The sequence below is a fragment of the Dreissena polymorpha genome, chromosome 3, assembly GCF_020536995.1.
Source record: "Dreissena polymorpha isolate Duluth1 chromosome 3, UMN_Dpol_1.0, whole genome shotgun sequence".
In the NCBI taxonomy this organism is placed as follows: domain Eukaryota; kingdom Metazoa; phylum Mollusca; class Bivalvia; order Myida; family Dreissenidae; genus Dreissena; species Dreissena polymorpha.
This window is the reverse complement of record NC_068357.1, coordinates 94,836,785-94,844,274: the sequence shown is the minus strand read 5'-3', so window position 1 is coordinate 94,844,274 and position 7,490 is coordinate 94,836,785.

The window sequence follows — 7,490 nt, the reverse complement described above, 5'->3', positions numbered from 1 at the left end:
CAGCAACTTCATATTCGGCATGCATGTGTATCTCGTGGAGCTTCACATTTTGAGTGGTGAAAGGTCAAGGTCATCCTTCATGGTCAAAGGTCAAAAATTAAAAAAAAATCATTTTTCCAATCAATCTCTTACTTACTTCTCGTGGAGCTGCACATTTTGAGTGGTGAAAGGTCAAGGTCAACCTTCAAGGTCAAAGGTCAAATTATAAAAAACATAAATTTTCATAACTTTTTTAATATTGAACACAGCAACTTCATATTTGGCATGCATGTGTATCTCGTGGAGCTGCACATTTTGAGTGGTGAAAGGTCAAGGTCATCCTTCAAGGTCAAGGGTAAAAAAAAAACACATTAGGGGACATTGTGTTTCTGACAAACACATCTTTTGTTAAATCATCAAAAGATGCAAATAATGCATATTTTAGAGTATGGTAAATGTTCAGAATTACTGTATCCTCACAAATATCATAACTACAATAAAAATGTGCTAATCTGAAACAATTGTTTTTATGCCACCGGATTGAATGATCGTGGGTATATTGTTTTTGGCCTGTCGGTCATTGTATGTGTGTGTCTGTGTATCTGTGTGTCTGTCCCAAAACTTTAACATAACATAACTTTTGCAATATTGAAGATAGAAACTTGATATTTGGCATGCGTATGTATCTCATTGAACTGCACATTTTGAGTGGTGAAAGGTCAAGGTAATACTTTGAAGTAAAGTTATGGCCAAGGTTAAAGTTTTGGGACAGACACACACATACAATGACAGACAGACAGACAGACAAATACAATGACAGGCAGACAGGCCAAAAACAATATACCCCCGATCATTCGATCTAGGGGCATAAAAATGACGTTTGCATAATTATAGAAAAGCAAACTGTTTATTGCATTTTTGCATTTTGTTTACTACCAAGTTCAAACGTCAATTCTGACAACAGCCTTGCTTTAACCTTGAACTTATTATACTCTCACTACAGGTCAACAGGTAAGGCTATGTAGAAGTCACATTGTTCTGTACGTATATCCTGTAACTTGTATTCACCAACATGCTCAGAAGGATTTCAAAATAATATTATATTAAATAATTGGTAATCAATGTGGCTACTTTTGTTGTCAAGTTAATTCTTTAAGGTCAAACATCACTGGCTCATTATTGCTGTGTCCTCTGGATATAAGGACCAGGTGAGGACTACAACACTTCAGAGTTTAAAGTGCGTGTCTGCTCTGGAACTCTACCATTGAGCAAGTCAAAATGCAGCACTGATTGCCAAAGCCCTGCATCCATATATATGTGGTCTTTGATTGGAGAAAATTTTACCTGACATCGGGGCCCGGGAAGGAATCGAGTTGAGATCAAAAAAAAGATCGGACGATCAACGCACGGTTATCGCCCAGCGTGCGTCCGAAATCGGATTCATTGAACATGTATCATAACGAGCGCCGGCCCATGTATATGCCCTAGGGAAATACCTTTCCTTTTCAGTTTAGAGTCAGGCCCCAAATTCCTGTGCTGGTCACTTTTCACACATTTTGTTGCATGTAATTTAATGACCGCAGACCAATGAAATAACCATTAACCACAGCAGGTACCTCATTTTCTCTGACAGTTGATTGATGCCTAACCCCTTGCTTACAGCCCTTTGTAGGGACCAGCAGGGAACAGCAATAGCTATACAATTGTATCAATATAGAGATAAACACATAAATACATCTGTCTGGCATTTATTTTCGTATAAAAATCAGCATGCTGACTGCATAAAAGAACAGATTGCAACATTGAAGCAAGCTCTTAAAATAGCAAAATTATGTACTTATATATTTCCAAGAAAGGTTTATACAATACATATAAATTTAATGGGCGTGATATTTCATATTTCTTAGCTTTAAGTACAGTGATACCTGATTGAACTTACTCAATATGACTTTTATTTAACTTATAACTATCACAAAGTCCAATTGTATATTATGAATATCAAGAAGAAAAAGTAAAGATATGTACATAAAAATATCCTTTTCAGCTTAGGCAACAGCTTTTGTTAAAATTCAATTTTATTGATCAATAAAAAATAAATTGCATTATTCTCAAACTTTACTGTTGAAAATTTATCGACAAAAAACTATCGTGTCTACATGTACACATATCACAGATATACATTGTTCATGAATTAAAGAGATAGAGAAAATGTACTTAAAACCAACTATTTTCGATACTAAAGATATTAAATGCAGCTTGTATTTGAGAGTAAACTTCCACGTAAAATGCTTTTCAGTTTTGCATTGGTTGTAAATAAAGAGTAGAAGCGTAGAGGAGTTGTTTACAAACAACGCTTACAAATGTGAATAATTAACTAAGTATGAAATTTTATTTTAAATCATAAATACAGATTGATAGACATAAGTCATGTAGGCCTACATGGATGATATGTGAAAAACAGTATTACGTGAAATTCAGAAATATCTTTATCCTAAATAATTTTATATACAGAAGTCATGTAACTATAATATGTGAAATGCAGTACTACTTGAAAATCGGAGTATTATTATTCTTAATCACTTTGAATGCAAAAAAAGTGAAAACATATTTTAATAATAAAGCACACTAAATCTGTCCTACCTGGCCACTCAATAATATAAAACACTAAATACTGTAAAAGTGTTTGGGATGAATGTGCATGGGTAAACTGAATGTAAATTCGTATCTACATTCCAGCTATTGATATTTGGTCAACTGATGTTAAACACTGAAATAAATCAGCACTTATCGGGTGAAAGTTCAACAAAATTAAAAAATACGGTAGCTGCGCCCTTTACTGGTTTCGTGATTTTTTTTTATTTCACTTAATTAGTAGCTTCTATCACATACCATGACGCTAAAACACAAGTTCCTGCATATTCAAAGAATATTTTGGTAATTTATGATGAAATTTCAAAGAAACAGGCAAACAACGGACTGATATCCAGATTTATGATATTCAAAATTAATCAATGCTTAAAATAAAAAATAACTTCACATCATTTCATTCTGAGAAGATCTTGTGCAATATTGACCCCTCTTGAAAATCTGACAAAGTCCACACGGGCGACACGAATTACCCAAATCTACCCAAATCTTCCCAAATTGACCCAAATCTACCCAAATCTACATAAATCGTTGAAGGAATAATTATTTTACATCATGTTTGTGTGATGGGCACTATTGTTTTGTTTAATGCTTCATCTTTACGCGTGACAATATTTTATTTCCAAATAAAATTACTTTTAATAAATATAGGTTACACACCACTTACAAATTGATTTCTGTTCTGGCCACTAGGACCCAATATCCGATACCCAATATATTTTGGTCATAAATGTTGTCGTTGTAGTATATGTTACCGTTCTGAAGATTTGTTTCACATTTTAAAGTTCACTTGTTTGTTGCCATTACACACATTTACATTTCAGCAAAGAAATTTAGTCATGCCTGGTATTGAAGCATGAAATCTGAGTAGAACGGACCTAAACAAATGGTTTAAATACAAACTGGAGACGCATACACCTGAAAGGCACGTGCGTACAACACGCTCTTTTTGCGTGATAAGTTTATTTAATGCTTCACATACCACCATAAGAATGGTACCAATTATCGAAACTTAATCCCTGTCTGTAACAACAAAGGTGCTCGTTCGTTGCTTTATTAATGTGTGTATTTTCACGAATTGATTCCCGGTATGGTTGTGGCATGTTGTTTTATTGGCCTACATCGTTAATTAACATTATGTTTAAGATCGAATTTGTACGATAAAGTCTATGAACAATGAATTCATAAAAAAGTAGTAGTAGTAGTAGTAGTAGCAGTAGCAGTAGCAGCAGTAGTAGTAGTAGTAGTAGTAGTAGTAGTAGTAGTAGTAGTAGTAGTAGTAGTAGTAGTAGCAGTAGTAGTAGTAGAAGTGGTAGTAATTGTTGTTGCTGTTGTTTTTGTAGTAGAAGATGTTTTTGTTGTAGAAGTAGCATATGTAGTAGTAGTAGCAGTAGCAGTAGTAATAGTACCTACATGATCCAAGCTGCCGCACACATTTGGATAAACATATTTATCTTGGTTGAATTTGTCATTATTTCCGATATGGTTACTTTATACTAGTAGTTAACATCATTGTTTTCTTTATATTGATTGTATACGCATTGCACAATTAAAATTAGTATGCCGTTTAAAAGTTAACAGCGTTGTTTAGTTATTTTCTAAGTAATAAAAGTATATGTATTAAGATGTATAAAACGCTGTTTGATTCTACATATGTTTACTGATAATTTTACAAAAACGAACCAATGTGTTTTAACAAGTGTTTAAGTCTGGATGCCTTTCCTGCTATTACATATCAGATCTATTATTACGTGTAAGCTTTGACAGCTGCGTCGAAATATTATGATATCAAATTTGGCTAAATGCAAAGTTATTTTCAAAATTGAGTTCGTGATCCATTTAAGCAAGTTCAAACACTTGTCTTATTAACGAAAAATGATCATAGAGATTGTCCTTCTTCCTTTTTAAGAAACAACAATGCATTTTTATATCGTTTCTAAGTATTGGACCGTTAAGTTAAAGAAGTGTTATCGTTTTGAGACATGCCTAAACATCTTTACAAAACAGCCATTAGCCAACACTAATTTTATGGTAGGTATGCATTTAAACTTTAATAGAATGATTGTATCGCGTGAATGTGAACCATTTGAACATGATACATGTTGACCTTAGAGCTACACTAGTCTACCCGTGTACCACAACTCATTAAGCAAACCCCTAACAACGGTTACTTCCGGCATTTCAGCATTTGTTAAGAGATGTGAAGCTCATACATTTTAACGGCCTGCTAGGTTATTAATATTCCAGCATAGAAACTGAAGGTATACCTTATATAAGTATAACTATAAGTAACAATTAACATATCACTTTCAAAATGGCGATTTGTGATTAACCCGATTTCCGAAGAAGCTTATCCAATCACCTAGTATAATTACTCGTTATCATAAATCGGCTGCCAATATAAACTAGGTAATGATGGTCGATTAAAACCTGTTTCATATCATTTATATTATTTTTCCGTTTGAGTGTTCAGTACATAAAAGAAGGCCATAATGCCCCCGAAGCATTCACATGGGTACAATATTCACCAATTGTCGTATAAATTTACCTGGTATCCTTGTCTAAATACCACTTGTTACAGTGCGATACGAGTTACATTACAGACATCATCTTGTATTTGTCATAACAAATACGAAGTAAAATTGACGTCCTCTGGGACATTACAAAGAAAGAGAAAACAATCAAGTTTGCTTCACCTTGTACTACGACCTTGACTTTCATCGAGGAGATTTACAGACAGATGCACGCTACACATTGTCTTTTCGTGTGGAAAACTATTTCGAAATTATAGTTTAATACTCAAAGCTAAACAGAGGAACCAAAATGTATTACCATTGACTTTGAAGTGTGACTTCGACTTAAAACCGATAAGCAATTGATTTGTATAAGACAATATCTGATCATGGAGGATTTATAGTAACTTTAAATATTCCGAATTTTACATACATTCGTAAAGACAGAAGTCAGAAAAAGGGTGGCGGAATCTTGCTTTATATAGGTAACCATGTACCATTTAAAAATAGGCCAGACTTAGAGCCTGATGGGATTGAATCAGTTTGTATTGAAATTTGCTTTAAAAACACAAAATCTTTTCTGTTAAATTTTATCTATCGTCCACCTAATGAGACGCAAAAATGGATAGAAAAATTTGATGCGTTACTTGATAAGTTTGAGGGTTTAAACGTTGGGTATCACATATTAGGTGATTTCAATTTTAAATACTTTGCTGAAAGCAAGTCCTGTTAATGCAAAATGTGGTCAAAAACAGTATTAAAGCATGGGCTCTTGCAACTTATTAACACACCAACCAGAGTCACAGATAAATCGTCTTCAATAATTGATCATATATATACTAATCGAACTGACAGAGTAAGTACTACTTATGACCCACAAATATCTATAAGCGACCACTATCCGGTATGCATGACAAGGAAAATTAACTATAAAATCTCGAAACAAGGCACTCTATCGAATATTAAATATAGATGCTTTATTTTTTTTTCAATATTTGATTTCCAATTTGATCTATCAATTTCGCAACTGAACTTAATTGAAACTGTTCACGATCCAAAAATGTCCCTTCAATCTTTATATAGAAGTTTAAATAACGTTTTAGAAAAGCACGCCCCTTACAAGCAAAAGAGAATAAAAAGCACACATATGCCAAAATGGATAAACAAAGAAGTTATTAAAAGTATGTGCGATAGAGATCACTTCCACAAAATTAAAGAATGGGACAATTATAAACTGTTACGAAATAAAACTACGGCATTAATTCGAAAAAGCAAGAAAGAATATTACAACAATGCTGTAAAAAATGGTACTAGTACGAGAAATATTTGGAAAAATTTGAAAATGATATCTAATAATGACAATGATCAAAACTGCGGAGTAAATTTGCCAAATAAAATTTTAGTGAACGGTGTGTATGTTGAGGACAAAAGTAGGATCCTAATTGCCTTAAATGAGCATTTTACAAACATATCAAATATTGTTGATAAGCTTAAATTTCACGAAGAAAAATTTGCTTATTTGAATTTATATCTCGACAAATCTTTAAAACAGCATAATTTTCTATAAATTACATTACCTCTCTCGAAGTAAGTATAATAATTGGCAAGTTAAATATTAACAAGGCTACGGGACTCGACGGGATCAGTGCAAACATTATAAAATACTGTGGAGAGCATATTGTTTAACCAATTACCTCGATAATTAATAATTGTATTCGTACAGGAATTTTTCCCGATTTGTTAAAACAAGCGTATGTTCTACCAATATATAAAGACTCAGACAGAGAGGACTGTAATAACTATCGTCCGATTTCAATCTAACAAATTGAATATATTTTTTTCTGACACGAGGTCTTACAGTTTCGGGAATTATCCCAGACCTCAGCAAATTTTATCGGATATGTCCGCGGTCCGACGTGTTTTGCTTGGGTTTTGTTTAACCTATATTTAATTTTAAGTATTTTTATTGGGAAATTACATATTGTCACGAGAAGAATGAAGCATTAAACAAAACAATAAAGCCCATCACACAAACATGATGTAAAATAATTATTTTTATGTAGATTTGGGTAGATTTGGGGTAGATTTGAGTAGATTTGGGAAGATTTGGGTAGATTTGGGTAATTCGTGCCGCCGGTCCACACTTAGAATAACTTCATCACTTTGAATAGAACTTCAAATATCAATGTTTATCTAACAAAGTCCACACTTCCACATGTATAATAACTGTATAACTTTGAATCATAATTATAACTTAATCTAAATCAGTTGTTTAAAACATGACTAATATCATTGTTTTATTCACAGTAAAATGAACACAGTGTCTTTTTATCTGCTTTCAAGGTATCAAGG